General features: G+C 34.0%; 1 pseudogene; it reads left to right on the top strand.

Annotated features, from left to right (window-relative positions):
* The first annotated feature begins 4,366 nt into the window (after positions 1-4,366).
* On the top strand, positions 4,367-4,780 carry LOC149153601 (U4/U6 small nuclear ribonucleoprotein Prp31 homolog pseudogene; annotated as a pseudogene).
* Positions 4,781-9,698: the final 4,918 nt, after the last annotated feature.

Genomic DNA, 9,698 nt, shown 5'->3' with positions numbered 1-9,698 from the left:
CTAGAAAATTAGAGAATCCATTTATGCATTAAAAAACACCCTAATAAGAACCCTAATCCATTTATGCATTAAAAAACACATTTTAAACAAAACAAAATTAGAATCTCACCTAAAATTGTATTGCCAATTCCTGTGAAACAGGTCATTTTGTATATTAATTAGATCATACCTATATTAATAAAGAATACTTGTTGTTGACTCCATAATTACTCTCCATTTTCTTTTCTTCCATATATGTATGCATGTATATTCTATATTTTATCTTGTGATTGAATTGTTGCATTATTGGTAACAACTTTTACTATATAATCCCCTAAATTACCACAATATATTTTACATGATTTAATTAATCTTCATGGAGATAACTAATCATTTTGAAATGCATTATCACTTAAATTAATGCAACTAATTAATATTGCTAAAATTAATGTAATTGGCCAATTTCATTTTCTTCAAATGTTCAATGAATGATGACACTAGGAAAGATTGTAAAAGGCTTAGGGCTTGTATTTAATACATGATTGTATTATTATTGAAATCAATATTTGTGAACCAATCATTTAAAGTTAAATTATTGTCAAATTGAATTAAATATAATATATTTGTCATATATATTACCATTAAAGTCAATGAAAATTATTATTTTCCGCAATATCATCAAGAAATCAATGCAACAAAAGAATATCCCATTTTCAAATGCTTATTTATTGATGACATATGCCAATATCAATTGATGCAATTTTAAAGTAATTTTGATAGTTCTCAAATTTTAAACGTCATTTTAAGGATTTAATCATAAGATTTCTTTTAGATTCTACAATCACTTTAAGTTGTTTTCTTAAATACAACCATATCCTCAAAGATTAGTTGCCGATGAAGAACTTTAAATAAAAGTTAATATTAATATTGGTGAATACATTTTTACCCAAAATTTTCTTACAAGATGTTATATTGTTTAATTTACATAGTACCATAGTCATGGTTGACAAAAGGTAGATATACAATGGTCTACTAACAAGTACAAATTTAATTATTTGTTATTACAAAAAAACTAAACCATATAGATGAGTTATTATGTTTAGGGAGGAGACTAAACCATATAGATGAGTTATTATGTTTAGGGAGGAGACTAATGGTAACATGATCAGTCCCTTACAACATGATTAGATTTTAGTTTTGTTTCTATTAGCTATTAATTGGTTGATTTGATTCATTATCTTGTAATATATTTACTAGTTTAATGAGTAATTAATTGCCACCAATTTGTAGTGTATTTTCCAGTTTAATGAGTCATTAATTGCCTTCAATTTATAACATATTTACTAATTTAATGAGTCATTAATTTCCTTCAATTTATAGCATATTTACTAATTTAATAAATTTTAGTTTTGTTTCTATTAGCTATTAATTGGTTGATTTGATTCATTATCCTATAATATATTTACTAGTTTAATGAGTAATTAAATGCCACCAATTTGTAGTGTATTTTCCAGTTTAATGAGCCATTAATTGCCTTCAATTTATAGCATATTTACTAATTTAATGAGTTGTTAATTATTATCAATATGTAGTATATTTGCTAGTTCATATTGGTTCCTTTTTAATGGTTTCAAATTCATTTCATTTTTATTATTAATTTTTTTCAATATGAATAATTTATTAAATGCCATGAATTTGTGTAATTTCATTGTATAATATTAAGCTTAATCCAATTTCAATGTAAGAACTTTATAAAATTATATGTTTAAATATTAAATAAAAACGCCATATATGTGAAATGGATAGTATTAAATTATATGCATGTAAACGTGCATTAAACAGTGGTATACACAAGTACAAACACATGATATATGTGTGGGGGTGGGGGTGTTAGCCAACTACAATATTTAGTTAACCTATTGAGAGTAGGATGGGATACATTGCCCCCAATTTGTCTGCTATTCCAGGGAGTGTGGTTGCAGTGAAATTGATGGGTATTGCAGGGGGTCTCTCTTCACTGCCTAAAATGGCAGCTTGTAATGTGCAGCTTCTAGGTGCAAAGAAAAAGAACTTGGCAGGATTTTCAACAGCGACTTCACAGTTTCATGTTGGATACCTTGAACAAACAGAAATTTTCCAGAGCACGCCACCTTCTTTGAGAATGCGTGCATGTTGATTGTTAGTTGCTGAATTTTTTTTCCATGAAACAGTTGAACCAGAGACTGTTGGAAATATTGAGAGGGGGGGTGAATTAGTATTTCTTTTCAATTGTTATTTTTACCAGTTAAATTATTTATATTTAGAACACAAAATGATCAATAGGAATAAATGCTTTTATTAATATAATCTTTACAATAAATCAGGTACAATATATATAAGGCTCCAATATGTTGCCAAGCACCAACTTGGTCATTTGTGAGGCTCCAACCCTATCTTCTCAAGGCACCAACCTTGTGTTTAGGATCACCTACTCCAAGGACATCAATCCTTCCAATTTTGAGGCACCAACCCCAAGGGCTCCGACACTATAGTTTTGCTTTGTCAAGAAATGTTTTGATTGTATTACACTGCTCTCAAAATCTTCTTCACTGTGTTTTGTCAATCTACAGCTTCACTGCTACATCAATGACAACCTGTCTTCATATGAAGGAGTCTTCACAATTCTTCATATTGCCCACACAGAGTCTGCAAAGTTACCTTATGATGATTTCAAATAGCCATCATGATCGACTGTTTAATTGACTTGGGTCCTCCATCTCATCATATCATCACTATGAGCATTATGATCAATGGGCAATCATGTATCAAAGAATTTGCCATCACAAACATTGTTGTTCAATTGACCTCCTGCGTCATTTGTTATTCAATTGTTGTTCAATTGACTTGGGTCCTCCATCTCATCATATCATCACTATGAGCATTATGATCAATGGGAAATCATGTATCAAAGAATTTTCCATCACAAACATTGTTGTTCAATTGCTGTTAAATTGACCTCCTGCGTCATTTGTTGTTCAATTGATTTGGGTCCTCCATCTCATCATATCATCACTATGAGCATTATGATCAATGGGCAATCATGTATCAAAGAATTTGTCATCACAAACACTGTTGTTCAATTGTTGTTCAATTGACCTCCTGCGTCATTTGCTGTTCAATTGTTGTTTAATTGACTTGGGTCCTCCATCTCATCATATCATCACTATGAGCATTATGATCAATGGGAAGTCATGTATCAAATAATTTTCCATCACAAACACTGCTATATTGACATCAATGACAACCTAGATTAACAGAGACTTTGCATTTCCAGTTTCTTTAAACTTAACAGTTCAGGTATATAACTTGTGGGCTGCAATGAGAAGATATATGACACCTGAAATTGGATCTAAACTTTGTAGCCAGATACTCTCAATAGGCATCTCCTAGAAAATCACCTTAACAAGTGACAAACTCCTTTTGTTCGTTGAATTTAAAGCAAAGTGGCATGCAATCCTGGCTTATTGGAACAAAACATGTGAATGTTTAGGACCTTCCCTTCTCTTCTACTTACCTCCGCCTGCATTTCCAGGGAGAGGATATCAAAAGGGATTCTCTTTTTCAACCAATCACCATTGATTAGATGGTTACCTAAAAGAACTCACAAAGAAACCACCAATGACAGAGAAGCCTTGAAGCTTCAAAACAGAAAGAGATTGGTTGGCAACTATCACATTCCAATGTGATTAACAATAGAATATTTATAAAATTTTATGAAGGGTAATATGAAAAACTTGAACTTGTTGATTGACAAAATTTCATCTAAGTCATAATGGTCTACCAGTGGGCCTGTCTAACCCAAACAAATGTGGCCAAGGTTTTTCTGATAAAATGGTGTCACCTTGGTCACCACACATCTAGCTATGTCTATGCACTTCTTGCCTTCATTAAACCACGAACTCCAACTTCACCTCAAATTCTACATTTTCCATTAATGCAATTATCTCACATGTATTGTTATCACATGCTAATCTAAAGTTGTCTCATGCGTTATGGTCATGCAATCACTACCACACCAAATAATTTCATACTCAACTAACTTATATGAGTCTTGTGCCAACAAACTCCAACCATAATTCCCCCCAAACCCCTTGTCACACCAACAACCCAAATGCAACACCTAATCCAATGCATCTCACCTAGTTAAGCAATTAATTCATGACAAGATAAGTAGAACCATCATAAGTCGTTACGCTCATGGTTATCCCTTTACTCATGGTTGAAGTTTCCTGAGTTAGAATCTCTTGTACACCATCCAATTGATTATGCTCGAGTTGTAAAGAAAATTGGAAATGAGATCGATTTAACTCTGGTTGATATTGAGGGTCTTTTACCTTCGGCAATCATTATGGTTATTTCTGTCACTGCATCTACCACTAGTGGTAAGCCTATATCAGAAGAAAACTTGCCAAATACTTTAGATGCATGTGATAGAGCGCTTGCAGTTGATGCAGCAAAAAAGAAGGTTTTGGATTTTGTTGAGAGTAGGATGGGACACATTGCCCCCAATTTATCTGCTATTGTAGGGAGTCCGGTTGCAGTGAAATTGATGGGTACTGCAGGGGGTCTCTCTTCACTAGCTAAAATGTCAACTTGTAATGTGCAGCTTCTAGGTGCAAAGAAAAAGAATTTGGCAGGATTTTCAACAGCGACTTCACAGTTTCATGTTGGATACCTTGAACAAATAGAGATTTTCCAGAGCACGCCACCTGCTTTGAGAATGCGTGCATGTCGATTGTTATTTTCTAATTTTTTTCCATGAAACAGTTGAACCAGAGACTTTGCATTTCCAGTTTCTTTAAACTTAACAGTTCATGTATATAACTTGTGGGCTGCAATGAGAAGATATATGACACCCGAAATTGGATCTAAACTTTGTAGCCATATACTCCCAATAGGCATCTCCTAGAAAATCACCTTAACAAGTGACAAACTCCTTTTGTTCTTTGAATTTAAAGCAAAGTGGCAGCTTCTTAGGATAAAACTCCTCTACTTGCTTTGGAACAAAAGAAATGAAGCACTTCGTAGCAAAGCACAAACTGAACAATTATTTTATTGCTATGTCCGTAGCCTGATCTATGTAAATATTCACTTGCAAAACATTGTCCAAGTCCAAAAGGTTGAAATGAAAGTGGCAGACTTGTGCAACAAGGAGCCCCCTAATCACTATGTTTTCCCCTTAGCCCCCTAATCACTCTGTTTTCCCCTTAGCTTATTCTAGGCAATCCCAATGCTTAGAATCAAGGCACAAACATTGGGTTTGCTGGCCTGTTCAACAAAACATGGGAAGAATGGCATCATAGTTAGCCTCCCCTACTTCGACAACACACTGAAAAGTTCCTTCAACTAGTTCTCACTTTTTTTGAAGCCAAGAAGCTATCCTTTAATTGAAATGATTTCTTTTTCAAATTTGGAATGTTGAAGCATAGAAAAAAAGAGATGCACAACAAAAAAGGAAAGCACAACATTAACTTACAATGGTAATATTATGATTGAAATCTTTAATTTGACCTAGAAACTAACTAAAAAATACACCACTAATTTTCTTGAATGATGAGAGAATAATGACCCACAACTAAATTTCACTCATGGCTTGGATTATGCATTACCCTAGACTTATTAAACCTAAATCCTTTTAAAATTTTGATAACTTGAATTTATTTACCAATCAAAATTTAGTATACCCTATTGACACTAAGTCTTGATCTCTATCGGATCATAGTAGCACTTTACAAATTGACCAAAATAATATAAAATACTAAGCTTTACTTTGATTACTTTAAAATAGGACACTAACACATCGACCAAATTATATGCTTTGGAAGATGAAATTTGAAGCTTATCTTTTAACTCTTGATGTGAATATTTTCTCTCTCATTTGAATATGGTATGTAGGATGAATTTAATGAGGAAGACAGGAATATAATATTAAAAGGACTATCATATCATGATGTCGCTAAAGTGAGACATTGTGTGACTACAAAAGAAATCATGGACAGACAAGCTACATAGTTTTTATGGAAGAGAAAGGGTTCATGATTTATAAATTTTTGGAAAACCCCATTGCATTATTGAAGAGAAAGAGAATGATAAAAAGGACTCCACATTCATAGCAGTAGAGGATCCAATTTTAGCTCAAGAAGATAGTGAGAGTAGCCATAAGAGTAATGACATGAAAATCATTGATCTAAAGATACAACATGAGGAAGTCATCAAGGCAAATGATAATTTTTGAAATCAGCTGCAAGGTGGGGAAACCTATTGGGTTGATGAGAAGGGGCGTTTAAGTCAAAGAGAAATCCCTAGGATCCGCCTTGTTACCAAGCACTATCTTATTGTTTTTGTTTAGATAGTCAAAGGCAATATGTAAATTCATCACCAATGAGAGGACTAAGTTAAGGCATAGAAAATCCTCCTTTGCAAATCCTGTCACATCGACAGGCTTGGATGAAATCATTGAACATCCTACTACAAATTGTCGTATTTCTCATCTTCATCCTATTGAGATGGAGAAGTCAAGGTGATACTTAGTAGATGCCTAATTGTGTTTCCAATCCCATAGGTAAGGCTAAAATTTGGCAAATCTGTAAACACTTATTGAAGCTTTTGACACAACCTTGATACTGGCACAAGTCTTTGCACTTTGAATCTGCACACTTTATGGACACATGAGAAAATGACCTGCATGCGACAACAAGGAAATACAATGCAAAACTTGAAAGGATGCTCCTACAAGATAACATGCATTAAAACTAAAGCAAGCGTTCAATAAAACCAAGAAAACAACACTCACACAAAGTGAAATACAAAAAGTGACATAAAAGAAGCAAAGGACATGAAAAGTAGACTTTCCTAGAAAAGCTTCAATGAGTGTGCTGAAGGTTCCTAGATGCATTGGGAATGTCATAGCTCCAAGATCGAGGTGAAGAATGAGCTCTGAAGCATCGAATAAATACTTTTGACAAGATCGAGGCTTATGACGTGTATGCCACAATTCTAGGAAAAAGTGACACTTGGCAAGAGGTTTCTAAAAAGGCTTTTGCATGTAACCCCTAGTTGCTAAAAATAGATCCCTAAAATCTAGGGATGTTTTTTTCTTTTTTCTTTTTTCCTTTTACATTTTGAGGAAAAAGTCGCCCATGCATGCAAGGCAAGATTGCACAGTCCTGGAGGGAACCAGTCAACTTGTGAGCACATGCAACAGACAACAAGCCTTGGGATGAATTCTACGCAGTTTCTAGGCTGAGTGGCTCTAGCTTCCCCTTAAGCTCTACGCAATTTCTAGACTAAAGCCAAGGCTGCCAGCCAGAACTGCACAAATTCTGAGAGCAAGCCCAATGATGGGCTGCTTTGTGCAATTTTCTTGGGGAAGGCGGTCGCATTCTCTGCGCAATTTTCATGGGGAAGGCGGTCATATGCTCTGCGCAATTTTGGAGAGTAGCTAGTTGCCATGATGCACTGTGAAATTCCGGAGAGCAAGGTTGGTTTCCCTCCAGTTCTGCACAATTCTCCATGTTAGCACAAGAACCGGTCGAAGACCAAGTCACGAGAAGTCAGTTTGCGGGGGAAAGGCAAACAAGTTAGCGAACACAAGACGATAAGCCAAAGAAACTCAACTGAAAGCATAAGTACTTGGGTAGTGCAAGACATGTTTCTAAGGATGGTTGGTAGGGATGCTCCAAAACGAAGCCAAGGCAAAATTTTGGAGGATGGTTGTAGCCGCTACAACATAGAGGGAACATCACGGGATCAAGAAGAACTAGAGAAGGACCCTAGGAAAGAACCTTAAATATAACAACCTAGTTCAAGTGCCACGAACCATTCACGTTCCTTGTTCAAGATGGAAGTGAAGGGCATCAAGACATATCAAGGTGAGATTGATGCCTTTGAAATTAAATCACCACTTGCAGTAGTTAGAAGTTTATTTTGGTGTCCATCACATAGAGGAAGATGAAGTTAGAAGTTTCTTCCTCATTTAAGGTATGAGGGATATTTGTAATTGTTCAATGTTTAATATGGAGTTTGACATGTAACATTTATATTTATTTTCATATATATAGAGAGATGGTTTCTACTTCCGAATATGCGCGAGCATGTATTAACATTTTAATGTGAAAATTGTGAATCATAAATAAAATATTTGAATGCCAACATTCTATATATAAAATAAAATAAAAAGTCTTATAATTAAAACATTTTATCAACATAAATTCTCCATATCTACCAAGAGTTAAGAGGAATCAAATCTCGACATGTGAACTTTTTTTCATGTTTTGCACATAAAAAGAGGTTTGCATATTGAGAGAATTGATCGATGCTTACTAGATCCAGAGTTAAGATGGATTTATGGTATTGAATCATGGTATTATAAAGATTCCTATTGATAAGTAAAAAATCTCCATATTAAAATGAGGGTGAATTGAAAAATATTCATATTAAAATAGGGGTGAATCTCAATGATAAAAAAATATTAATAATAAAAATAATTGAATGTATTCCAACCACTTCATCAAGTATCACATCAAATCATTGGTGGGTACTCTTGCACACGATGTATTGCTCACCATGCACACGAACAATGATGTGTTGTGGGTACCCTGTACCAAAAATTATACATTTAACTGATACCCTGAAAACAACGTCGTCTTTTTTCCAAGAAGGTCATCCTCTCATGTATCCATAAAGTGTGCAAATTTGAAGTGCAAATACTTGTGCCAAAATCAGTGTTGTGTTGAAAGCTTCCAAAAGTGCTTGCGAATTTGTCCAAATTCTAGCCTTACCTATGGCATTGGAAACATGATTGGGCATCTACTAAGTGTCGTCTTGACTTTTCCATCTGAAGATGGACAAAGATGATAAATATGACACTTTGTAGTAGGATGTTCAGTGATTTCATCCAAGCTTGTTGGTGTTACAAGATTTGCAAAGGAGGATTTTCTATGCCTTCCCAACTTATTCCTCTCATGATTGATGGATTTGCGTATTGTCTTTGACTGTCCTAGGGATGTCCCTTTGACTTACACTCCCATTCTCATCAACCCAATCTAACCTACTTTCTATTACCTTGGTCTCAAAGGAGTGAGTTGTTTTATTAATATTCTTTTAAATCTCATGTGTCAACTTCATGTTGATCATGGAAGAAATTGCACATCTATTTCATATTAAATTATAAAAAACACATAATCATAATAAAACAACGGAGTCGTCTAACGAGGCGAAGGAATTGCCCGGACAGCCAAAAGTGGTCAAAATCCGAGCAAAAAAAATTCAAAAAATCTTGTAGAGGCAGTGTTTGAATCATGTTTTTGATTGTGGAAATGGATTCAGCACCATCAAAAATGTCTAGGACACCTAAAATTTTGAAGTTTAACAACTATAACTTGGATTTACAAAAATCCTTGCCGGATTTTCTCTAAATATGACTGGAATTTCCTTAACTTCCCGGGAAACTCCTCCGCCTCGTTAGACTAGACCTAAAACAACTTTTTCACGCCAATATTTTATAAAATTAACTCTTAAATGATAAACAATAATGTTTTTTTATTAAATAAATATATATTTTTAATACAAATACATTTTAACATTAATTTCATAAACCATAAGACAAATAAACATGTTTGCTAATGATTTCAAATTGAATTTGTTTTTTGGAGATATTTTTATATTTTTAATGAATCTAA

This window comes from Pinus tabuliformis, chromosome 9 (assembly GCF_031772625.1).
Source record: "Pinus tabuliformis cultivar Carrire ecotype Pingquan chromosome 9, CPIR1, whole genome shotgun sequence".
NCBI classification, from domain to species: domain Eukaryota; kingdom Viridiplantae; phylum Streptophyta; class Pinopsida; order Pinales; family Pinaceae; genus Pinus; species Pinus tabuliformis.
The sequence above is the reverse complement of the archived record's forward strand: the minus strand, read 5'-3'. Positions and strand labels throughout refer to the sequence as shown.